This window comes from Saimiri boliviensis, chromosome 5 (assembly GCF_048565385.1).
Source record: "Saimiri boliviensis isolate mSaiBol1 chromosome 5, mSaiBol1.pri, whole genome shotgun sequence".
NCBI classification, from domain to species: Eukaryota; Metazoa; Chordata; class Mammalia; order Primates; family Cebidae; genus Saimiri; species Saimiri boliviensis.
In genome coordinates this window covers 89,691,393-89,718,400 of record NC_133453.1, presented here as the reverse complement: position 1 = coordinate 89,718,400, position 27,008 = coordinate 89,691,393, and the positions used below count along the sequence as shown (strand labels likewise).

The following is a 27,008-nucleotide window of genomic DNA, read 5'->3' as shown; positions in this document are numbered from 1 at the left end:
TACCTTCTATTCTTTCAGAAAGCTTCTGCCAGCAACACCTCTTCCTCTTCTTGAAAGGGAGGTATGTCAGGGGAGACACCTCCAGCCTATCACATACCCTTGAGTGGCCCCTCAGTGTACCATTGTGAAACAGGGATCAAATATCTGCCCCTCTAGGAGCAAATCAAATAATGTATATGGAAGGCATTTTATAGATCATGAAGGGTCCTACGGATGTGAAAACATCATTATATCATCTGTCTCCTTTTGTGGAATTTGACCTCAAAGCAAAGATCACACAGCACCAGTAACAAAATAAGTTTAAAGGAAAAAAAAAAAAAAGGCCCCTCAAGCATATGAAGATCTGCAATCGTCTATGCCATCCCTTAAGATGCCTTTCTTTAGGGCAAGAAGTTTTCTCCATTATCAGAGGGGGAAAAAGGGAGTTGGAATAAGAAAAAGCTCAAAGGTCGTAGTTTCATCACCTTTCTACACCAGACTAAATGAGTGACATCGAAAAAGTGGTTCCCTCAGTCAACTATGAAATGTTTTAGGTAAGAGCCAACTCTTACTTACCTTTAAAACTTGAGACCATCTCAGAGCCTGGCACATAACAATAAAGGATCACAGTCAATGACCAAATATGGTGTACATTCAAAAGAATGCTAGTGTGGTGTCTTCTCCTGCTAATAGAAGGCTACTAATTATCACCTCTAGGATTCTTATTTATGAATATATAGCCACAGAGCCTAATGGAAAACTGACTTTGAAGTCAGATATATCTGCACAATAACACTGAATCCACCTCGGGCAAGCATCTCACATCCTTCCTCTACAAAATGGGGATACCAATTCCCACCATAAAGTTTGAAAGTGTTAGAGAAAATACTTAGAGCTTTATGCAATCCAGCACATGTTCTCAATAAATAAAATTGGTGTTTATTATTGATGAATCTCTCTAAGGAAGAACCCAATTATATCTACTACATGATGTCATAATCTGTTCATCTATAAAGTGCATCTAGTAATATTTCCATTCAATTAACTGTCTAAGCTATTCTGTGTTAATGGATTCCAATATTTTCTGCTGAAGTCAAGAAGTCATAATACTAAGAAGATAGAATTGACTATCATAAGACTTGAGGTCCTGATATTTAAAATATAAGCTAGAATATATACCCTGATGTTATAGGACAAGTAGTACAGACAGAGCCTACATGATTGAGGGGTACACACTGCTGCAACAAGTCCCAAGGGATTTTCCAGATAGCCAAAGAGTTAGCTGTCTCTAAGTAGGAAGGAGGGCTACTAAGCAAGACTGAAATGACCAACATACAAATGTACAATGAAATGGAACCATAGCAAGTACTGCATGAGTGGAAGATAGGGATCCAGGACAAACCAGGTCTCCCCAAATCCCTAAACCAGTAAGAACCTGTGAGCATTTAGCTTCACAGCTACAGCATGTAGGAACGTATTCCATGAGGGCCAAGGGCCACCGTGCTTTGCAAAGAATGGACAAGAGATCATTCAAAGTAGAGATGAAGTAAGAAGATGCTGTGGGTAAGAGGCCAGAAAGCAGAACTGAAGATGGGGCTGAAGGACTAACCATTACATGGCTAAAGATTTTCAAAACTGACCAAGGCTTCTTTGAAGGTCAATATACGGCACTGTGAAAATTAATCAGGATCCACAATATAAATGAACTACCTGTACAGAGTATCCACCAACAAGGAACTGAATGCAAAATAATTATAGTCGATCACATCTGGTTAGCAAACAGCATATAATGCTGTTCAATGTGCTTACGCATATATTATTCCATTTGGGAAAATGCCAAGAGGCTGAATGCTAAAAGGTCAAGAACCAGGGATAGGGAAGGGGTCTGCTAACATAAGCTCAAGAGAGTCAGCCACCATGCTAACCACACAAATGACAGTTCAGTACTAGAGTGGATCCCTGCACTGCAGCTCAAAGAAAGAGAGCGCTTGGGGGTTCTGTCCTAACAGGACATCCATCAGTAGTCAGGAACAGGGGGCATGTCTGACTCATTAGAAACATGAAGCCAGTCTACTTCCACTCAAGGCCTGGCTCAGGGAGAGATCAACTTTGCCTTGAACAAAAGAGCTTACAGACCAAAAATAAAGATACCAAACCTAAACCCCATTGCAGTGACAGGTCAAAACTCTTAATCCCGTGACCTTCCATGCTATTCAAATGCAGCCATTGTGATAAAAGTGTCCCTGGATTCAGTTTGTAAGCCAAGACGCAGACGACCACAGATGTTCCCTCAGGCCATTCATTAATGCATGGGGTCATTTTGGCTTCTCTAAGGTTCACATATCTCTAATTTCGTTATCATCCTCTAAATGCCTAACTTGGTCATTCTCCCTGAAGCCAGTTCCATGCCTAGCTGTGACTGTTTTTATGCCACACAATTTTAATCTCTTCATGTGTCTCGATTTCAGTAAATTCAAGGAAGCAGTATCAAATCAACTCAGAGAGACAGGAGTAGCTCCCTAAACCACCCGCCTCCAACCCTGTATAACTGGCCCCAAGTTTCTTAGGCATCCACAGGACAGTATTTTTACCATGAAAGAGCTTCCTAGGAAAAGGTTAGGAAGGTTGTCATCAGAATGGAAATTAAGAAAAGTGATTCGTCAAATGTCACAAAGGGAATACAATTTCCTAAGTCTTTAAAAGTCAAAACTTAGGTTTTTTTTTTTTTTTCCTTCTAGCCACTCTCCCTTCCCCCTGAAATCACGGCATAATTAACCTTTAAATTCTGTGCTGCAACCTGATCTGATAATGCCTATAGTAAAGCTGAACAAAGTGAGCATGCAATACAGTACTTACCTATTTTGTTGGGCAACTAACTTTCCAGAATTTTCCCAGTCCATCCAGGAAAGGAGATCTAATATTCCTAGCATTAGGAAGGGTTAAGTATATCAAGCTGTTGATAATTTTTAATCTTTTAATCTAAGTCACAGTACTATAACTTTAATGTTATTGAAAACAGGTTGAGTTGTTCTGCTCATAAAATACCAACCTAGAGAAGAGGAAAAGATATTCCGACTCCAGTGAAACTAAGAACGTGTAAAGAATGGGTTTTAAAATGTAGCTAAACATCTTGTAAAGCAGCAGCCAGGCCTTGAAACAAGAATTACACGACTCTCCCTCCCAACACACCCGCCACTTTCCCAACTCTTCTTCCCCGTAGTGGAGTTTGAGAGTTCCATGGGCATTAACTAACACCCAGACATGTTCTCCTGATACACCGTCTCTGTGTAAGGACCTCCGTGGCTTTGCTCAACTAGATTCCAGTGCTTCTCAGTCTTCTTGACAAACCTACTGCAGAGCAGAGCAGGCACCCACACATGGGGGCTTGAGATTCAGCCCAAAGTAGAGACTTCCTCCAGGCCTCATGTTCATTTGTTTTTAAAACATGTCAATTGCATTCTACTCCATAATATATACATTTGTTTTCATTTAATAGCAATGTTTCTGAATTCATGTGCATGAATCATCCCAGGTTAACCCTGTGCCCTTGTATATCCATGGTACACTGACAGTATCAAAGTACATACCCTCTGCTTCTAAAGAAATCCACTCAAATCTTTCAGACACTGTAGACCAATTCAGACAAAAAAAAAAAAAAAAAAAAAAACCAAAGTGAGAGAAAGGAGGTAGTTACACATATTTAATTATTTAAATGAAGTTTAGGTTACTATTTAGAGGATATAGAGTATTTCAACTTAACTCAAAATTTCCTTATTGCATAAGGTGGTTTAAGCAAGCCTCGGTCATTTAGAACTGAAGGTCACAATACATTTTCCAAAATGAAAATATGAACACGTAAGCCCCAATCGCAAATCTCTCAGTGTTCCCTATCAAATACTTAGAAGAAGCCAAAACTTCTTGGTACAACACCAAGGTCTTCTTTCATTATTGTTTTTATGCCAAAAAATTTTAATCTCTTCAGTTATCTTGATTTCAGTGAGTTTAAGGAAGCAGTAAATTCAACGAAGAGGTATGGGCTCACTTTCCATAGGCCAAGAGTGACTGATGGATGAGCCTTGATTTTGTACAGTACATGCAAAGACAATTGAGAAGATGCTCCAACTCTTGATAAAGTACACGTTCCCATTTTCTCCATTTATTTCATCATTGATACTCATGGCTCCCTCTATATTCTCTCACTCACCCATGTTTGCCTGACCTATTCCCCTTGCTGGGAGTGTCTGGTGCTCATTGTCTGCCCTGTCTCAGCTCAAGCAAATTCCCCCTCTAGAACTCTACCCCAATCCTTTCCCAGAGTTCCTTACTTTTTTGATACTTTCTTAATTCCACCCTAGGAGTCACTCCAGTCATTTTTTAATGACACAACCTGTCTTTTCAATCTTTGTATCACTAACATCTAACACAGCGCTTCCTATGCAGTGAATCTTAGGTATATGTTTATTAAATGAAAAATGAATCAGTGAAATTAACATACCAGTCAGTGCTACCTCAAAAAAGGGCAAGGTAAGAAAGAGCATGGAGTTGAATGCCAGTTTGCCTCCTTCCAGCTGGAACTTAGCCAAAGACTCTGTTACTCAAAAGTTATTTGGCCTGAGAGAAAAGTATCAAGAGGACTAAATTCATGGAACTAGAAATACTAAAACATTTTCTCATTCTGCTATCCACACTCAATACAATATTTCCCCTTGGCTCTATTCATTTGGAAAAAACTTTTTGTTCAGATGTTCACACTGAACTGAGAATTAATATTATACAAAAATAGAGGATCTCAAACTAAGGAAGATGTTGGCTTTCCTAAAGAACACACTTTGATATTGCTAAAGGGAAGTGGCCTGATGGGTGCACTGAGGTTTTTTCCCCCCAACTTGGTCTCAGTGGCCACGGCAGTCTGCAGCCTTTCCAGGAGACACAGAGTCCTGTGGGTCACGCTGAGGGTGGGGACAGAGTGCTCTGTTTCCGTAACTGGGAAGCAAGATAGCTGGTGTGTGAGCCATGATTGTGCACTCCATGCAAGGGTAATTGGAAGATCTTCCAAGTCTTGATAAAACACCTTCCCAGGTTCTCAATTTTTCTCATTGTTTATACTCAAGAGGTGGTGAAGATATATAAGGCCCACAGGCAGCCATCTGCTGCTTGGCTGCAGGCTGCCACACATAAACTGGACATTCATTTTGGTCTACCAGAACTTCCCAGTTAGTGCTGACTACAATATACTTTATACCCATTCTCTCCTTTTTCCAAAATTCTGTTAGCATTCAGATTTGTTCTAAAATGTCTATTTTCTTAGTCTGTCTGTTAAACGAGAAGACATGGTTCTTCGCCACCAGCAGCACCCTGTGCTCACCACCTCCTTGTTTTCGGTAGCTGGGAATATGTCTACATGCAAGGCTCTCACGGTTTTCATCCGGAAAAGAACCCATGTCCACCCTCACTGCTGAAGGCTCTAGGTTGTAAACAGGCTTACTGTGGAGAGAACCATTTCTAGCAGCTGAGGGTTAGAGGATGAGATTGGTAAGAAGCAAAAAATCAGGACCTTCCATGTCCATAACATTATTCAAATTTAAAGCATGTGGTGAATGAGAAGTCTAAAAATCATCTTACACACTGGAAGAAATGCTCAGGCAGCTGTAATGGAAACCAAAATCTCTAAATGTAAGTACAGCAGGATATAAAACCTAGTACACTGCCATTGTTTTTCTAAAGATTTTCCTTTCCTTATAATTATAACTGACTTTAGGTTAACTGCCATTCTTCAGGAACGGGTAACTTCCTCCACATGCTATCTATCTCTTTACAAAAGATTTAAAAGTCTAAAATACGTGGATTAAATTTTAAGGAAATTTTCAATTTGGAAAACATAGGCAATTGTAATAGTTAATTACAGGTCTGGGGGAAATTCTTTTGCCAGCATCGATTGGACCATACCGGGGAACAGTAGCAGTGTTCTAGACCCAGGTGCTGCCTTAATCGTCCAGCTCCTGGAAAGGGAGTCCCAGCCCCACCCCACTCTCCAAAGCAGGTAGTTCTGGTTCTCTGCTTCTCTCCTTCTCATTTTCCCTCTCTTTCTGTATACACAAAGATAAATGCGCATTTTAATTCCAGTGCCAGAGAAAAGTCAACTCTTTCCCCTCCCGCTTTGCCATAGCTATTCTGTTCCAGAATGAGCACAAACAAACAAGGCTTAATTACTCTGTTTGTTAATCATGGGAAAGGAAAATTTCAGTGCCTATACGGAGCCAGTCTAATTGCTTTCACTGTAACCACTGGTCATTTCACTTCCAGAAAATAAATCACTCCAACTGCCTGGCTGAGGAGACCAGCTAAGTTCCTGAATTCTTAGCAAAAAAAGTCACCAAGGTAGCCCTATGAAGACATGACTGACATTAGGACTCTGTTGGTAGTTTTCCAAATTGCCAATGTCTTTGGTACATCATGGCTGGTCTCAGGCTAACACCTTTAAACTCAGATAAATCCAATACATCCTTGCTGGGTTTGTTGTCTTGGAGGCTTGGTGGAAGATATATGCCTTTCAGATGCTTCTGCTCTGAATGCTACAAGTTAAATAGAGGATCTCAGGCAAAGGTGGTCTGTGAGATGGGTAGGCTGGGTTTACACACAGTGAATACTTCAGGCACTGAAGAACACCCCATCTTTACCCATTTGCATTCTGCCACCTAGAACTTCATAATTTTCCTTCAGGGCAAAGGAGGAATCAGAAGGAAAACAAAGGGAAGAGAGAGAAAATGAAAGGATAGTCCTACGAAGCTACCGAAGGTAGAGAAATGCTGTCTACATACACAGAGCCTGGTGAGGAGTAAGGGAGGTGCCAGTGTCTAGTCACAGAGATGCATAGTGACACTTTGAGTCAAGCTACTCCCTCTGTGCTATTACCACTGTGGTACTGTTAATACCTATAGTGCCAACACCAGCACACATCTGTAGCAGGTGCCATGTCAAATGGAATGTTCCCCAACCAGTGCCCATGGCTGGGCCCAGTGCTGGGCCTTTGCCCAGGAACAAAGCAGGTGATAGAGATTTTTACACCCTAGCATAGACAACTTGGAGGAGACACATCCTCCTGTAGTGCCTTCTCAAACCCCACAACCAGCAAACACAGACATCCCGGTATTTCTATTGCAGATGTCATTTGAGTTTTCTACAGTCACTAACAAATGCTCAGGAGTTTGTGATAAGAATACTTTGCCTTCAGCTTATGTCACAAATGGAAACATCGGCTGCCTCAATGCATGCGATAGAACCCTATATATATTTTGCCAATTACCTTAGTAAATAAAATATAATTAAGATGCTGTTAAAAAATGAAGACTACAGTATGAATGCTTACACTGATCTGTTCATACATTCAAATAGTGAGTTAACAAATATTTAATGGGATTCTACTGTGGGATACAAACTATACTGAGAATATAAGCAGAAATAGGACATAGCCTCTACCTTTCAGCAGCTTATAGTGCAGAAAAAAAAAACCAATTTAATGTGATGTTTGCTATAATATGTATTTCTTATAGCATATTATCATACCAAAGGAAGATTCAATGACTGTCTATGGGAGTTGGGGAAGATTTCACAAAACAAAGTATTTAATTCAGATCCTTAGGGATGAATGTGTGTTCTATAGGTAGAGAAAGCGGAATAGATTATAATAAACACACCACATGTAGAAAAACTCATTTTTATTACTTACCAGTACATATCATCAATTACTAGGAAATCATCCCCACTATTATCTAAAAGCAAATGGACCAATGCTTTAAATTTAAATGTGCTCAAAATATGTTGACTTCATTGGAATTTACCAAACTGGTTCTATGTTTTTTACACAGTAAATGGAAGGCTTTGACCCATAATGACTCAGATGACTGTTTCTCTGACTCCCATTTCCATGTACTGTTTCCTTTAGTCAACTGTTTTGGGAGTCTCTTTAAGCTGAACTGACTCTCATCTTTGGACTGTACATGTGGCAATGCACATGATCATCGAATCTCTTTGATATTAAACAGATGTTGAGTTTAATTTTGTGGTACTCTGATAAAATGGATTAAAAGAGGGCTCACAAAAGCAATCACCCTACCTTAAAAAACTGAATTTTAACAGTAATCAATGAGCCAAAAGATAGTTAAGTTTATCCTAGTAAGAAAAAAAAAATTACAAAATGAACACTCAGTTTTGAACTAAAACATTTTTACTGACCTATTAAAACTCTAGGCATTATTCATGATGAGTCAACTGAAATAAAAAAATTTTAATATTTTTCTGTAATTTCAAAAGCACTTAATAAGTTTGAGTAATGAAAAGATTTTGGAAATAGACAGTGGTAATAGTTGCAAAACACTAAATTAATTAATGCCACTGAATTACGCATGTTACAATAGTTAAAATTGTAAATTTTATGCAATATATTTTTACTACAATAAAAATACCATAATTTAGCTGGGCATGGTGGTGCGTGCCTGTAATCCCAGCTGCTCAGGAGGCTGAGGCGGGAGAATTGCCTGAACCCAGGAGGTGGAGGTTGCGGTGAGCCGAGATCGCGCCATTGCACTCCAGCCTGGGTAACAAGAGCGAAACTCCGCCTCAAAAAAAAAAAATACCATATTGAAATATTTAAAAAGCACTTACTAGAATTTTTTAAACCGCATATTGACATTTCAAGTTTTTATTCTTACCATTTTCCTTGGAGAAAATAAGAGATCTTTTTAAGATCAAAGATTCTAGATATATTGTCATATATTGCCTTTTATCCAGGAAAAAACATATGTGAAGTATTGTAAGAACTTTTAATCTATCTTAAAGAATTCTAGAGAAGAGTCCACAATATTTTCATAAATGTGTTACATTAATGAGCTAACAGAATTATAATAGACTATCAATTTGATAGCAAACAGGCTATCAAATCTACTTTTCTACAGAAATTCTAAAATGATCTCAATTCTTATAGTTTTTATGTTTGGCCAGAATTTGTGCACAGTTGAGTTGTTCTGACACTAACTAAATCTAATGCAAGGTTTGAATCAAGCTGATAAGAGATTTAGAAACTCCAGTGATATATAGTATGGACAGTAATACTGAACTGAGATGCTGATTGATGTCAACATGAGCTTCACAAACATGATTTAGGGCCACAGAATCAAGTATGAAAAAAGGTGGAAAGAAATGGGTAAATATTCAGAGGGTGGAATATGTCAAAGACTTCATTTTAAGAGTAGGCATTTTGAGGAGAAGATGTACCAGTTGAAATTGATTAAATGACTTCTAATACAATAGGGAAATAATTCCACCTAAAAATTCTAATCATCTCTAAGGGAACATGAGAAGTATTTTAACCCAATATTACTTTTGCATATGGCACAATTAGCATTGTAGGAGATGTGACTGCATAGTAAGAAGAGCAATTCCTTATAGCTCATCCTTATTTATAATAATACTTTGCACTTAAGGAAATGATAACTTCTCGTGTTAATTAATGTATTTCTAAAAATGTATTTATGGGTTGGAAAGCAACCAAAACTTCCATTAACAAGGTTATGTTTTTCCTATTAAAAATATTTCATTTTTAAGCTCCTCAAGGACTTCCTTCTCATTAAAACTTGCTATACACTGGACTATAACTGAAAAATGGTGAAACTCAACATTTAATAGTAATGAACAAAAAATACTTAATCTGATCTTTTCTTTCTAGGACTATTCAGAGCAATAAAACACATAAGGGGAAAAAGAGATCCTATGAGTACATTCAGACCTGGAAATCATCACAAATTAAGTCATTTAAAAATGGAATATTAACAGAAGGAAAGAATTCTATACTGCAATTTGGATGACCTGGATTTGAGATCCACACTTTGACTTCAAGCTGTGTGACTTTAGAACAACGAACTCTCTGCCAATTTCACAGCGTTGTTGGGGCAACCAACATATGAGAAAGACCTTGGTAAATGGAAAAGCACTGACAAGCGTAGGTTAATAAAAATCTGCCACTACCGTTATAACTTAGTCTGCGGTATTAGACATTAGTCCACTCATGCTCTCATTCTCTTTGATAACAATGGTCTGTCTTCCTTCTCTCTCTTCAAACTTCTGTCATTTTCTACCCACGCATCACTCTTTGCTGGTTACATGTTTTCTGACTTCACTAAAAAATCTGAAGGAATCACAAAAGAACTTCTACATGGTTTCACCACCACCTCTATCTACCTGTTAGAATCTTGCCCATACACTCTGTCTCCCTCCTGTTACAGAGGATCAATTATATTCTTTTTTTTTTTTTTTTTTTTTTGAGATGGAGTTTCACCCTTGTTACCCAGGCTGGAGTGCAATGGCGCGATCTCGGCTCACCGCAACCTCCGCCTCCTGGGCTCAGGCAATTCTCCTGCCTCAGCCTCCTGAGTAGCTGGGATTACAGGCATGTGCCGCCATGCCCAGCTAATTTTTTGCACTTTTAGTAGAGACGGGGTTTCACCATGTTGACCAGGATGGTCTCGATCTCTCGACCTCGTGATCCACCCGCCTCGGCCTCCCAAAGTGCTGGGATTACAGGCTTGAGCCACCGTGCCCGGCGAGGATCAATTATATTCTTACCACAGGGCCACCTGGTCAACAGACCCCATCTCTTCCTCCCTACTCAGCAACCCAATAGCAATTCTCCCCTCCGTATCATTTTTGCTCTCCACTAGATCAGTACCACCAGCAAACCATACTGCTGTTTTGCCGCTCTAAAAGCAAAAACCAAATCAAACAACAAAACAAAATCCTCTTGACTAAAGTTCCCCTACATGGTGCCAGACTCTTTTTTTCTTCTCTTCCTTTTGCAGCAGAAGTCTTCAAGAGTCTTTACATTTCTCTCCAGTTCCTCTTCTTCCATTTTGTTTTCAACTCCTCCAAAAAGCATCTGCCCCACCACACCAACCAAACAATTCTCCTCAAGGCCACCAATGACGTCCAGCGTGCTGAGTCTACTGCTCGGTTCTCAGGGGTCATCTTATTTACAGCATTTGACACAACAGATCACATCTTCATATCCTCTTCTTCAGTTGGCTTCTGGAACTCCTCTCTGTGCCAGTTTCCTTCATTTTTAATGGTTGCTTTTTCTCACCTTCCTTTGCTATTTCCTTGTGTCCCAGACTCAAAATGGAATACCCCAATGGTCAGTCCTTAAACCCTGCATTCAATACCTTCTTTCTCACTCATACCCTTGTGTGCTCATCCAGGCTGACGGCTTTAAATACCGTCCGTATGCGTACGTCTCTCAAGTATGTATTTTTATCCCAGGTGTCTTCCTTGAGTTGCATACCTCTGTATCAGCTGTCTACCCAACATTTCCTCCTGGAGGTCTCATGCTCTTAGAAAACGTAAAATGTCCAAAACAGAATAATTGATCAGTCTCCAAACATCTGTTATGGTCATAGGGTACCCGGTCTGAGTTAATGGCAACTCCCATATTTCTAGTTGTTCAGGCAAAAATGCTTGGACTATCCTTGACTCTACACTTTGTCCCAGACTCACAACTTACCATCTGCAAATCTTCCAAATGGATCACCACTTTATCACCTCCATCAATACTTATCTAGAATATTGCAATGGCCTCCCACCTGGGCGCCCTGCTTCACCTTGATAGCCTTGTCTTAGCATGTCACATAGAGTGATTCTTTTAAAAGATAAGTTATGTTGCATCTTCCCTCTGCTTGGAACCCCACTGTGGCTTTCTTCCTCACCCAGAGTAAAACCTAGAAGTATAACAAAGGCCTTCAAGATACTACATAATCAAAAGCACCCCTGACCACCCTCTTTCTGACCTTACCTTCTATTCAGGATCATTTCACTACTTGCTATTTATCACACTTGCCAACAAGCTCCTGCCTCGGGACATTTGCATGTGCTCTTTCCTCTGTCAGGAAGATTTCCCAGAGATCCTTGGCATTTGCTTCCTTACCTCCATCCAGTTTTTATAGGTCAGCTTCTCAGTGAACCCTTCCTTATTAAAAACTGCAAATCCTCCCCATCCCTCTGCTCTATTTCGAGGGAGTTCTCTCTAGTACTTCCTTCTCACCTTCCAATGATATCTACTGCTGTTTACCAATTTATTTTGCTCACTGTCTGTCTCACCCATGCTGCAGATTGAAGTTTCTTAAGGGTAGGGATTCTGTTTGTTCACTGCTGTAAACCAGCACGTAGAATGATGCCTGGCACTTAGTAGGTAATGCTTGATAAACATTTGTTGGATTAATGAACTAAATGATAGAACCACAGCTATCAGCTGTGAATGATTTCAGATGTCTAGTCCTTGCCTTATTCTGTGGTTCTGAAGGGGCATGGCCGACATGAAACAGAGCTGAGCTCAGGGCTCCTTCCAGTCCACAGCCTTTCCTGACACAAAGACACAGAACCGAAGCACCCACCCAAGGTAAGTTCAGTCACAATCATGAGAATAAATTCTTCTTCTGCTGATTTTGATTGACTCTAATATGAACTCATCCAGAATTTTTTTCAAATATCAATTGTAAAATGAAGGTCTATCCTACTCCCGGCATTAAGCATCCTTTAGTACACTTTTAAAATTTTTCTCTCAAAATGTAAGCATTAAACATTTAAGGTAAGTGGCTTGTAAACCTCAGGCTTCCCAAGGTTTAGCGGTTGTGGCCAAAAAGACCCAAGGCAGGTGTTGATGCACAGGTCCTAGTGGTCTCTGAGCCATCTCTGCTTCAACTACCATCCTCTGCCTCGGGCTCAAGTCTTCCAGTTCTCCTGACTCTCAATTTAAAGCTACTCATATGATACCAAAACCAGCTGCACCATAAATGCTGGTTTTCTCTGGCCTCTATTTGAGGAGGGCTCCCATACCACACATGCACAGCCCTCCTGCCTGCTTGAATCAACACAAACTTAGGTTTATATAGTGCTGAAGGGTTATTTAGAGGGCAGGTTTCAGTCAATTTGGTGAATGCATAACTTCTTCAAATAGCCTGAGATGATCAGAAAAAAATGTTTGCTAATTCTTGGCATCCTCAAATATAATCACTCTCTGTCAAATAATAACTTATGCAACCAGTACTTTTTGTGATCTATATTTTGGTCAAAGACCTTGGCTAAACACTGGAGAGAAAACAAGGATATAGGCACAAGATTACAGGATGGGGCAGTAAGGAGTACATGGCAAGATAACACCCCAGAAGTGGAGAAAAAGAGCACTTGAGAGATATTGACCCTGTGGGTTTCGTGAGAGAAGGTTTCATGTGGCAATTGTAGGGTGAGCTGGGGGGCTATGTTACAGGAGGGGAAGACACAAGGTGGCTGGCTTATTAAATACAAGGCAAATCGCTGAGTGCAAGACTCCCCTCTTTCACCTTCTGCAAACTCTCACTTAAAAGACCTGTGCAAATGAAAATAACCCTCATCAAAAACATGAACCACATGATGCCTTACAGATAAAAGACACCCAAAAATATTTGTCAATAAATTAATGACTATTAGAATAAGTTAAAATATTGTTGCCAAACTGACCACTTAAAAACAAGAGAATTAACATAAAATGATGGAACAGGTACACTTAAAAGTGTAATCAGGCTGGGCACAATGTCTCATGTCTGTAATCTCAGCACTTTGGGAAGCCAAGGCAGGTGGACAGCTTGAGCCAAGGAATTCGAGACCAGCCTGGGCAACATGCTGAAACCCTGTCTCTACAAAAAATGCCAAAAATTAGCTGGGCGTAGTGGTGGGTGCCTGAATAATCCCAGCTACTCAGGAGGCTGAGGTGGGAGGATCACCTGAGCCAGGGAAGGTTGAGGCTGCAGTGAGCTGTGATCATGCTACTGCATTCCAGCCTGGGTCACAGAGAGAAACCCTGTCTCAACTCTCTCTCTCTCTTTCTCCATCTATATATGATCATAGATGCTCCCTTGATTCTTACTATGAGTTACAGATAGCTAGGAAAGTCTTTCCAAGGCTGGGTAAAACAGCATCTCTAGCTTTAGGAGGTACATAGAAAAAGGAAGAGGCAATATATAGATAAGAACTGCGTCTCATTACTGGATCCCCAGGGCCTGGCCTCATGCCTGCCACATTGGAGACAGTATATTTGCGATAAATACACGTGAGGCCGGTAGGAGGCTCCAGGGCAAGAGTAATGATAAAGCCAGCAAACACAGATACAGACTGGAAGGATCAGAGGGGCTCTAACAGTTTCTTTTATCTTTGCTATTTTATGCTCACATTATTACTGGGCCTGTGAGCCACTGTGCCTTCAAGGTTAGAGCCTACATCTTGGAGAAGTGCTCTTGCCTCTCACAGCATCCCTTAAAGTCTGATAAAGCAGCTCCTGTGCACAGTGCCTACTTCAACCTGGGACTTGCTCAGCAACTACGTTTTTTCCCAGTGATTAAGCCAGGCAGATTCCTGCAGAGTTTTCTTGCAATAAAACCTACCCACAAATCTGAGAGACAGCATCACTCAGCATGTTTCCAAAAACAAAAAAGAAAAGAAAGTCATCTACTTCACCACAAAAAAACCACTTGCCTATTCAAAGTAGTTTGTTGTTAGACAAAGTTCCAAACCAGGGGTCATCAATTTTCTTAGCAATAGTACAGACCCTGGTTAAGACAGTGGAGTCCTATAGTGAAATGGCTCATATATGTATAAACATATAGAGCCGACGTCTGATTTTACGCTATCTCCTTGTCCTTGTAACAAAGGAGATGCAAAGTTTTGGTGACTGCACTGTGGACAGTTTATATGAAACCAGGAGAAAAGAACATGTGAGCTTTGGATTGCCCCATATTTAATTAAGTGAATGTAATTCAATGCCAGATACAAATCAGGGAACAGTAGCAATAGTTACATGTGAGCTCTGCCATCAGTTCTGAGGATTTCAACTCTTTCTACACTTTGTAAGCTTTACATGCGTTCCTGGATTAAGCTGCTTATCCCAAATGAGAAATTGCACATAAAGACAGTGAAAAGTGTTTGTTCATATCCTTTGCCCAGAAATGCAACCACATTGAGATACCATCTCACACCAGTTAGAATGGTGATCATTAAAAAATCAGGAGACAACAGATGCTGGAGACGATGTGGAGAAATAGGAACATCTGTACACTGTTGGTGGGAATGCAAATCAGTTCAACCATTGTGGAAGACAGTGTGGCGATTCTTCGAAGATTTAGAAATAGAAATACCATTTGACTAAGCAATCCCATTACTGGGTATATACCCAAAGGATTATAAATCATTCTATTATAAAGACACATGAACATGTATGTTTTTTGCAGTACTGTTCACAATAGCAAAGACTTGGAACCAACCCAGATGCCCATCAATGACAGACTGGATAAAGAAAATGTGCCACATGGAATACTATGTAGCCATAAAAAAATGAGTTCGTGTCCTTTGCAGAGACATGGATAAAGCTGGAAACCATCATTCTCAGCAAACTGACATAAGAACAGAAAATCAAACACCGCATGTTCTCACTCATAAGTGGGTGTTGAACAATGAGAATACATGGACACAGGGAGGGGAACATCATACACTGGGGACTGCTGGGGAGTAGGGGGTTAGGGGAGGGATAGCAGGGTGTGGGGGGATAGGGGAGGGACAGCATTAGGAAAAATACCTAATACAGATGATGGGGTGATGGATGCAGCAAACCACAATGGCATGTGTATACCTATGTTACAACTCTGCACATTCTATTCATGTACCCAAGAACTCAAAGTATAATAAAACATAAAAATAAAAACAAAACAAAAAGACAGTGAAACAGTGGGTAAGACCAAATGAATACCCAGTAATATATATTTTTATTAGATCTTCTATACATGTATGGCATCTAATAATAAATTTTATATTAAATTGCAGTATTATTAATTGCATTTAATTCTCACAACAACCCTATGAAGTGGGTATTATTAATAGCATTTTACAGATGGGAGATTAGGTTTATTTGACTTTGCTCTTTTCCCCTCCTCTAGAACACTCAAGCAGTAGTTTTTCCAAACTAGGAAGAACCCCCTACTGAGCAGAGTTCAGAAGGCAATGGAAAAAATATATATTCTGGGGTTGAAATGGGGTGGGTGAGGGACTTCTGTCTCCATTTATTTTAATAGTATTCAGATGAAATGCAGGGCATACAAATAGATATGCACAGTGCAAGTTAACCACCAGAAAGCTCTTCAATCTTGCCAAATTAGACAGAACTGTTTCTTTTGTACCAGTTTTAGACTACAAATCTGGGGAATCAATCTGTAGGGCTGTTTTCCCAAGGCCTCCAAAACAGACCCAGGGCAAACCGCACATCCTGGGCTGACATTGTTCAACTTTAGCTTCTGTTGTTTCAGCTATGAGGTAGTTCCCATGCCAGCATGCAGCCCTTCTGTGTTTTTGCAGCTTCATCCCAGGCCACATTTGTTTAGGTGCATTCACTATCTCCAATTCAGCTGCCTCCTCTCAGGCTAAAATAACACTTGGCTTATGTACTAAGAAAACGCTGCTATTGTAGTTTTGCAGGGGTAGCATTTTTGGAACCAGACTCCCAATTCTGTATGCTTTGCATATTGAGGGCATTGTTCTCGTTAGTCAGATCCTGTCTAGCTCTCTCAGTATCCCAGTCCTCAAGCTTCCCATGATCCCAGACACTCTCTTGTTGGAATTCCCCCTTCCACCTGTCAAGCCCAGTTCCTTGCCTCTCTGCAATCACAGCAATAATAAAAATAACAACCAACAGCAATAATAACAACACAGTCTCTTTGTGGCACTTGGGAGGGAATTTCAAATGTCATGGTAACAATTATAGCAATGGGCCCACAAGAAAGCATGGTAGAAGAAACAGAGAAACAATATACAAACAGAAAAATGCTGGGAGGACCCCAAGCGTGTTTCTGATTCTCTTTAGGAAAGGTATTTTCTAAATCTTTTTTTTAGACCATTGGGATTGCAGGGTCAAAGAACACATAAGAACCTTCCGAGTTTCATTTTCATCATGCCAAGACAGAGGGCAGGACCACATATGTGCCCATTCAATAAACAGTAGGCATCATTATCATCACCATCATTCCTTCAGAGGAAAAGAAAGCTCTCGAGTGTTCCCCACTCACACCCCATCTACCTCTCACAGTTCCATGACTTCATCTTGCCAAGACCCATTACAATTAGTTTGATACCAACTGTATATCAAAAATCACAGTGCCGCTCATGGGCACTTACTTACTGGGTTCATTTGTGCTGATGAAAAATACTCAAGAAATCAAGGTAAATCCTGGCTTGTCTAACTTCAAAATAAATCTACTCATACTTCCAACTCCATCTAAGGAAAATATATAAAGGCACTGTAATTGTAACCTGAAACAAACCCTGAAGTCTGTAAAACAGCTCTTCTGATCAATCATGGACAACCCCCAAGTCTATCTAGATTCTTGAAGACTGAACATCACCTGGACCAAACTGGACATACCCTCTTCTCTGAAACCCTAACTTCCTGCCAGAACCAGACAAGCTCTGCAAACAGTGGGAGTGAAGTTGTTTCCGTCACTGCTTTCTTTCCTGCTCATCCCAGCACATATTCTTGCATGCAAAACCAAACCAAACCACTATTTTTTCTTATAATTATAATATCATATTGCATACATATGACTATGCTGTAAAATCAAATTTCATCCTGAAAATATTAACCATTTATAGTAAAAGCCTAACATGTGCTTCCTTCCTGTGAAGCAGGATGTTCACCCTCCCTCTTGATACCAGCATAGAGAAACTTCTTATAGATTGGACCTTCCAAGTCTCAGCAGAATCTCAGTGCAGGAAGAAGAAAATTAACACAGAACATTTATCTTAAGAGCCTAAGATTCAGCAAAAAAAAAAAAAAAAAAAAAAAAAAAAAGAGAAGGGAGATTGTCATGGACAGATTTCCCTTCACCGTAACATTATTCAATAAAATATCACTCTGGCACCTACTACTTGCTAGGCTCTATCTAGAACCTATCAAATTGTCTTCATTCCCATTATCATGGAGCACCAGGATCCAGGGCTAGATGTCACTATGTCCCAGGATGTAAGAAAGTCACACATCGACTCTACTTTTCTACCTTGACTAAACACTGAGTTATCAAACACAAAGCCATAAGATGCATCGTATTCACAAAACACTCCCTACACTCAAGACCTGAACATAACGGAGACTTGTTTCCTTTGTTTTTCTTTTTTCTCAGTCTATGTATCTTAGTCAACAAAACCATATGCTTGACTTTTGAAGTGATGTGAGCCCTCCCTGCCCTAATATTGTTCCATTATTGGGATTTCCATAAATTCAAGAAAAGATGCAGGCCATTTAGCCTCCAGGGATACTTAGCCTCAGTATCAGCTAGAGAAATTATAAATTTCCCAAGAAGTTCCCTCAGTATTTTACCCTTTAAAGCAATATGAATCAAGTATCATGCAGTTCATTCCTGTATGGGGGCAGGAATGGACCATAAAATGACCTCTTTAAAAATCCAACTGAGTAAAAAAGCCTGAAAAGTAGTTTCCCACAGAAATTTTCTATATTCAATTTCTTTCACTAAAACAGCTAAAGAAACTGGATTTCAATTAATCCCTGTACATTACAACAGAATTCAGCTTACACAATTAAATGTTACACAAAGGATTGGTATTTTGTATATATGAGTAAAGCACAAATAACCTGCAGGAAAAAAATATACAGCTTTGTTTCACTGCAGTATGGCTTCTACCAGCACACCTCTATATAGCCATTCTTGTGGAGATGACCAATGGCCTCCATTCTATGAAATACAACTGAGGATTTCAGTCCTCCACTTACTTGACTGCTCAGCAGTGTTCACAACAGTAGACCACTCTCTACTTCTTGAAGCACTCTTCCCATGGACACCAGGACAGCTCAGTCTCCTTGCTGTCCTTGGACTCCCCTTTCACTCCTTTTCAGCCTCCTATTCTGATTCTCCCCTACCTGATCTCTAAATGTGGCAATTTCTCAGGATATAGTCCTGGAACCCCTTTCTTTCCTACTCTGTGCTCTCTCCCAAAGTGATTTCATGTATTGCCATTGCTTTAAATACCATGCCAGCAACTTCCAAACGTATAACTTCATCCCAGACCGATTTTCTGACTCCAGACTCACCTACTTAATTACCTACTTGTCATCTTCAAAGGTGGCTCACTGGCATTAGAAACTAAACATGTCTGCAGCTGAATTCTTGATCTCCAGGCAATGGCCATTCCCTCCACACAACTGCTCCTGTAGGACTCCTGGGAGTCACCCTCAACACCTTCTCCTGCACCCGACAGAGCCCTTTGCCTGAGCTCTAATCAAGGGCCTGCTCTCTCTTGCTGACCACAGCATGAGCCTCCCAGCCATGACCACTACTCTCAGTCCCTTCCAAACCTTTCTCTAGGAGCAACCAGAGAGAGCTCCTCAAAGCACAAATCTGATCCTGTAACTCTTTACAGGATCTTAAAACCCCAAAGGCTTACACTGAGGACTATAATGAAGCCTGCAAACTTAAGGAATGATGGGATCAACCCCTAGATGAAAATTTTTGTGTTCTTGTTCACTGATGTAAATAAAGCTCTGTGAATTTTTACATTGGTATGCTCCTGTGTAACTCACACCTGGAGCAAGTTATAAACACTTCCAGGATTCTAGAAAGCTCATCCCTCTGTCCCATCCCCACCCTCTGCAGAGGAAACCACTATTCTAGCCTTTATTATAATGAATTAGTATTGTCTTTTCTTGATCATCATATACATTGGTTCATAGAGATCAATTTTTAAAAAAATAAACCAAATTCTTCTAATGCTCCTGCAAGTTGATTAGACCAGCTTTAAGAATGTGAAATTCTGGAGTCATCTAAAGTCAAATGTCTCAATTCCCAAAATAGTTTGTTAATTAAAAAGCGAGTATGAAATGCACCCAACACTCCAGATGAAGGTGTCCCTCAGCATTTAAGACAAAACAGGAACTACTGCCTCTACTCACGGGCTTTGAACAAATCTGGATATTCTGTTAGGGAAATTCAGTCAAAGAGAGCACTCTTCAAATGCAAACAGGGACTTCAAAGTGACAAAAATACAATAGCACGAGCAACGCATATGGTTATAGTCTTAAGAGAGGAACAGGGCTTTATCAGGTGTAAGGTCTTACTGAAAGAGTTGTGCTGCAAGTATTAGGAATTAATGAGGAAGGGCTGTGTGCGGTGGTAGTGGGAGGAGGGGTGCAGCTCAAAGTCTGATAAGTCCTCACCTGCACCCACTGAACATTCTATTCACCCAGGAAGGCTGACAAATCTCTATTTTCAAGACGCTTCCTAAATTTTGGCCTTCTGTCCAGAATAAGAGGCTATTCAAATAAATATCTCAGGGAAGCAAATCTCTGGAATGCCTCAGCTCTCCTGTGAGTTATTCCACCACCTGAAGCCCAAAAAGCCATCATTGCCTTTGGAATTTCTGGTGCCTCTGTGGAGGGGCAGGTGGAAGGGCCTCAAGACTTGTTTTTGTTCTTTCAACGATCTTATACCCATCCCTCAGATCAAGCAGAGAATTTCTAGGCCTAGAAATTCAGGATTAACTAGGAGTACTATGGACACTCCAGCAAAACTTGGCAGATTTGATGAAGCTACTCTCACGGAGCCTCCCTGGTACTAAAAAGTCTGCGCTCTGCATCCTCTGGTAGCACATTAAACACTAGTTAAGTGCATCTGCAGACCCGTGCCTTCTGATGCCTGCTAAGTGCCAGGCACGGGTTCTAATGACACGATTCCAGACACATGTGAGGCACTCAAAAAATGCTGGTGACTATTATCATGAAAGCGTTCCCACAAATCATGGTTTTTGCTCCTAAATAAAAAAAAAAAAATTTAAAAGCTTCTCACTTCTTCCATTTGAAATATTGGGGGGATAGGAGAAAACTGGAAATAATAAATTAACTTGGATAAAATCACCATCATCACATCCTTTTTGATAAACTAAACCCAAAGACTTCTTAGAGGAAAAATATTGATTTAGAATATTTAATGATAGATAAGTCCTCTTTCTCTTTGTTACTAAACCTAAATTTCTCTTGAATCCTATGTTAGTAATTCTCACTTAGCTGGGCTAAAGATGCATGGAAGAAAAGCTTACAGGTCTTCTAATAAATGAAGCGGTGGGTGGGAGGATGAGTCCAGTTAGGGCCAGACATCCTCAGATATGTGCTTTGCCAATGACAGTTGACAAACTTGGGAGCAAGGCCATCTTGCACAGGATCCCAGCCCTATACTGTTGATGCAACCACAAGTCAGCCTCAATCACCTGGGACTGAGAGGTCAAGGCTGCAGTGAGCCATAGTCTCTCCCCCTGCTCTCCAGCCTGGGCAAGAGTGGGATCCTGGGGATCCTGTCTTGGAAAAAAAAAAAAAAAAAGAGCCCCAAGTGAGGAGAGGAAAGCCATGGCGAGAATATAGCTACCTTTTCTAATTCTTGTACAATTGTCATTAGCTACCTTCATTATTTTTAAGAGACAGGGTCTCGCTCTGTTGTCTAGGCCGGAGTGCAGTGCCGTAATCACAGCTCACTTATGTAACTTCCAACTCCTAGGCTCAAGCAATTCTCCTGCTTTAGCCCCTGAGTAACTGGGACTACAGGTGCACACCACCATGCTCAGCTATTTATTTATTTATTTATTTATTTATTTTCTGTAGGGACAGGGTCTCACTGTTGCCCAGGCTGGAGTGATACATTCATATTTTATGTTTGCTTCTCATAGGATGCTCTTGGACACTTAGAAATTCTCTGAGTCTGTTTGTTCTGCTATAAAAACATACCACAGGCTGGGTAATTTATTAATAAGAAACAGAAATGTACTGCTCACAGTTCTAGATGGTGGGACTTCCAAGATCAAGGCGCCAGCAGATTCCGTGTCTGTTGAGGGCTGTTCTCTGCTTCCAACATGGCGCCTTGCTGCTGCATCCTCACAACGTAAAGGAGATGGTGGGGGATAGGGATGAACGGCATCCTCAGGCTTCTTCTATAAGGTCATTAATCCCAGGCTCCACCCTCATGGCTAAATCACCTCCTGAAGACTCTACCTCTTCATACTGTCACACTGGAAATTAAGTTTCAACATGTGGCTTTTGGGGGAACACAGACCACAGCAGGAACACAGGGTCACTTACTTCAGACAGGGCCACTGGGCCCAACTGGGGGCTCCTATAAGGAGTCCTGGCCCGGCCTAAGCTCTCCGTGTCAATTCACCAGTATACAAAATACCAGATTCTTTTGTTGGCAAAGACCTTTAAATGGCTCTTCTCAGCATTTATTCAATACATTTAAGGAGCAAGAGAAGAACTTAGGGTTTTGTAAAGAGTAAATAATTCCTGTCACCAGAATCTGGAATTTCTTAGCAGCCCACCCTCCAAATTATCTGCATCGGCACCCCCCACTTTCCTGCCTGCCCCAGCGAGAGCTGTGGCCCGTTCTCATCTGCTGCTAATCCCTCCACCTGTGTTCCTTCCTGCTTCCTCGGGAATTTCATCGATCAGTTATGCCCTCCAGCTGTATTGCCTATTCTCCCAGTTTAATGCCTGTTCCTCTTCTTCCCCCACAGAGAAGCATACTTACACCTTACCCATCTAAATGAAAATCAGTAATTTCCCACTTACTTTCACAGACTTAGCTACTCAAAGTCGTGGACTCACAGTCCTACTCTTCTTGCTAAATTCAATCCTTCTGTTAGGTCAGCAGCATCTAGCACAGTGGACCACTTCCTCCCTCCTCTTTGAATCTCTCCCTTGGTCTGGCTTTCTTGACCCCTCTTCCTACCATTGTCTTCCTACCATTTCGGCTGCCCACAGTATTTACGATTCTAACTACATCCTTCTTTCTCTAAGGGCTGACTACAGCCAGGTGGGTCCTCATTAGCCACATACTGCATGACACCATGGGCACCTTTCCAAGACAAAACACTAGACTAACTCTCTCAGAAAACTGAAGTTGAGGTCAAAAGGCAGTCAATTGGATGGCTGACCTCATTATCTGGGGAGGCTTCAACTCAGGAGCTGTGGGTTTGTCACCTGCACAGAGCAGTGGAGGAAGATGGTGTTTAGACAGAAAAAGGAAACAGCTTTGCTGGGATATGAGGACCTTAGTGTGACAGAGTGCCCGCTGTGCTCCTGGAGACTTTCTGGGTCCTAGTTTCAGAATATTTAGTGCCTTTGATATCCTAAATTCTTAAAAGTGTGTTTTTGCTTGAGCCAGCTTGTGTTGGCTTCTGCGGCCTGTAACCCAGGGAACTTTCATCATCACACCACTCGTTTCTCCTCCTCTCTTACGGTGTCCTCTTCCCCCTAACTGCAGATGCCAAAGGCACTCACCCTTCATTCTTTTTCTCCTCTGGGTCTGCGTACTCTCCCTTGGTGGTCTCCTCCGCATTCACCTGAGCTCCAGATCTGGATGCCCTGAAACACTGCCCATCTCTGCTCAGATTCCTACAAACCCATATAATGAATAATTCCAAAACGGAACTCAAACATATCACTTTCCCAATGTTTTATAAACCGGCAAGTCACCCCACCATCTACCCAGTCACTGCAGTCAGAAATCTGAGTCAAGCTTTCCTTCTTCCTCTGCTTCCCCCTCCACAACCAATGCCATCACCCCGTCTTGTTGATTCTGCATCCTCAGGATCTCAAATTCACCATTTCCTCTCCCTCTGACTTCATTGCGTTTCAAACCCCCTCTCCCTTCACGTGCATCCTATTTGGTCTTCTTGTCTCCTAACACCCCTTCAATCCTTCTCTACTTCTCAAGCACAATCTGATGGATTACCCCCTAGTTCTTTTAAGGTAAAGTCCAAAATCCTTGGAACAATATCCAAAAACTCTAACGATCATTTTATACCTGCCTACCTTGCAGCCTCATCTTTTTATTTTTTATTTGTGGAGACAGGGCCTCACTCTGTCACCCAGGCTGGAGTGCTGTGGTGTAGTCATAGCTCACTGAAGCCTCTAATTCCTGGGCTCAAGTGATCCTCCTGCCTCAGCCTCCTGAATAGCTGGGATTTCAGGCATTACCATACTCAACTCTAGCCTCATTTTTTTTTTTTTTACCACTTCCCAAGAAGGTCCCTAAACTCCATCCATACAGAACAACTTGCAGTTTCATGAGGTCCCAAATGCTCTCCTGCTTCTGAGCCTTTATACCTAATACTTCAACCCCTCCCAGCAAAGCCTGCCTTCATTTCTTCAAAGGCTAAGTCCAACTAATTCAACTCTGTGTCACCTCTTCCAGAAAGCCTTCCTTGAATGTTGTTCAACACTCACCCACCTGCAACTTGGGATTAGGTTTACAGCCTCTGTGCACACACAGTAGCTTTTGCATAAGTTTTTCTCAGGCCTTTTGATGACATTTGGTAATTGTCCACTTCCCTCTGTGTCTCTTCCATAAGACTGAAAGTTCCTTAAGGAAAAAGATGGTGTATTTTTTCTTTTTATATTCACAGTACCTGCCATTCAAAAAAGGCTTTTTGGATATCTTGTCCTGGAGCACCCAGCAGGGAATTAATGAGATAAAAAGAAAACTGAAAATCTCCAGAACCAGAATATATTCCTTTCCCTCTAACACAGCTTTGAAAATGAGCCGGAAAAGATAAGGATGTGTTTTCTGCCATTGTTTTGCTGGAGCTCTGAGGCTTCGTCTTTCTCTTGCTTGAGAATGCTCAAGGAGCTTGCTCTCTATTTACTCACAGAGTGGTTGGTCTCTCGGGCACTGCCCAGTGCTATCACAGGGCTGCACAATACAGTTCAGCACAAAGTGCTAGCTACCACCTCACAACGGTTTTGTAAATATTTTAAGTATGAAAAAAAGGTCTCTTCCCTCAAAGAACCTATAATCACATATCTCCTTGGCCTGGGATCCTAAGGTGCTTCTCAATCTGGTGTTAATGCGTTTGTGTAACCTCCTGCCCTTTAGTGTGGGCTGGTCTAGTGATTCCCTAACCAATAAGATATGGCAAAGGTGGTGGATGTCTTTCCAGCAGACTGTATCTCTTGCTGGCTTTGAAGAAGCAAGTTCCCATGTTGAGAAGGCCCATATAACCAAAGACTGAGGGTGGCCTCCAAAACAGGAACTGAGGCCCTCAGTCCAAAAGTCTTCAACAAACTGGATTACGCAACAACCATGGGAGCATGGAAGTGGATCTTTCCCAGTTAAGCCTTCAGATAAAATCCCTGCCCTGGCTAACAACTGATTGCAGCCTTGTAAGAGACCCTGAAGCAGAGGACCCACCCAAGCCATACAAAATTTAAGATAATAAATATTTGTTATTTTACTTGTGGCAGTTTGTTATGCACCAACAGATCATTCATACAATCTCCTTTATCTTCATTGAAAGTCTAGCACTTGCAAAAAAAAAACCTTTTTTTTCCAGCAGGTAACATAGGAAGCCATCATAATGTAAATGTTTAACTAAAAATGAAATATCCTCTAAAAGCAGGCTTTTAATTCGTTTCAGTATTCTACAAGCTAAAGCTAAAAGAATCCACACAAGACAGTGTGTAAAATGAAGCGGGGGGAAAGGGAACAAAGTTAAAACTTGTAAAGGGGCCCTAGAGAAAATGTGCAGGCTCCATTGGTTTATTCAACTTTTAAATCTTATTAAATTTGCTAGATGCGTGTTAGCATTCATGGTTCATTTACTTTTATTCTGACTTCTATAAACAGGTACTCTATGAGCCCTGATAAATGACTTAAAATCTTGCTTGACTTCAGTAAAGAAATTAGCAAGTTAATCTTAAAAATTCTATGCACAGAAATGAATGAAAACCTTCCTCTGGGCCAGACTCTACTCCCTGTTAAGTGCATCTCCCACAGTCCCTGGCCTCTTCTTGCCATCCTTGTTCTTTTTCTCTGGCTCTGTGTTTGTAATATCTGGCATTATCCCAAATCACCTAGATCTGGCTCTCTTGTAAAAACAAACAGAAGCTACCTGGGGCTCTTTATTCTCGCTCATTTACATTCTTTCCCTGCCAAGGGGTCAGAGATGTTAGAGTTGGTGGCAGCCAGTCAAGCCCAGCATGGAATGGCCCTTATCTACCAATGCAGTGTTTTCCTGCCTGTGAACATGCCAGCATTTCTTTATCTAAAATTCTAAGTAAAAATGTAGGTAACTGCCACAAATCAGAAACTAATGAATCTAAAAGTTCAGCCCAGAGCTGTGACCACCAGGAGACAAAAATCTTATTCAAAGCTCACATTTAATAAAAAGGCAGGCAGTGGGTAAAAGGTGGAGACATAATCTATATGACCCATAAAATATATGGAAAACAAAAGCAAATGTGAAATTCCATGTGGTTTAATCATACACAATGCATGTTTGAATAATTAGTAATCCACACCGAAGCACGGCTTCCTTGTAAGGAATTAGTTGGTATGAGCAGAGAGTAATGTCGGTGTCATGTGTTCCATGAGTTACAAACATATGGTTGGTTACATGATCCATCAGTATGTTAAACAGCTCTTCTCTCTGCCCTGATAACCAGGGTTAGACATCTAAATTGGTAAGTCCATTAACAGCATTTCTGAACTCCCAAGAATATTAAAATTGATTGTTGAAGAACAAAAATATCAGACATGACCATCCAAAGCTCAACCCTACCTGTCAAAATTTTATTCTTTAATATTTAATTTTTCTTCACTTCTCAGCCTTTTGGCTAAGATCAAGTGTAGTATCTGTTCTTATTTGTTTAATATTTAATTTATCTCATTAGGAAGAATTTAAATTAAATTAGATTTTCCTCCTGGGAAAGGAGGAGCAATAATGAAAAAAAGAAAATTTGAGAAACGCTGCTGTAAATATATAAAATCCCAGACGAGCATATAGAGAAGAAAATGAGCATGAGAAAGGTAGGCACTACACAAAATAACCTTAATAACAATCCAGTAGCCAGATCCATTTGTGTATTTAAAAAGCAGCAGGACTAGAGAAAGCCAAAGACAGGTTCTAACACAGCATTGGAA

General features: G+C 40.8%; 1 protein-coding gene and 1 pseudogene across 2 annotated transcripts in view; one reads left to right on the top strand and one right to left on the bottom strand.

The window, feature by feature from the left end:
- Positions 1–27,008, bottom strand: part of LYPD6 (LY6/PLAUR domain containing 6) — a 154,861-nt gene that overhangs the window by 90,733 nt on the left and 37,120 nt on the right. The gene's annotated exons all lie outside the window — the stretch shown is intronic.
- On the top strand, positions 26,682–26,808 carry LOC120364516 (U2 spliceosomal RNA; annotated as a pseudogene).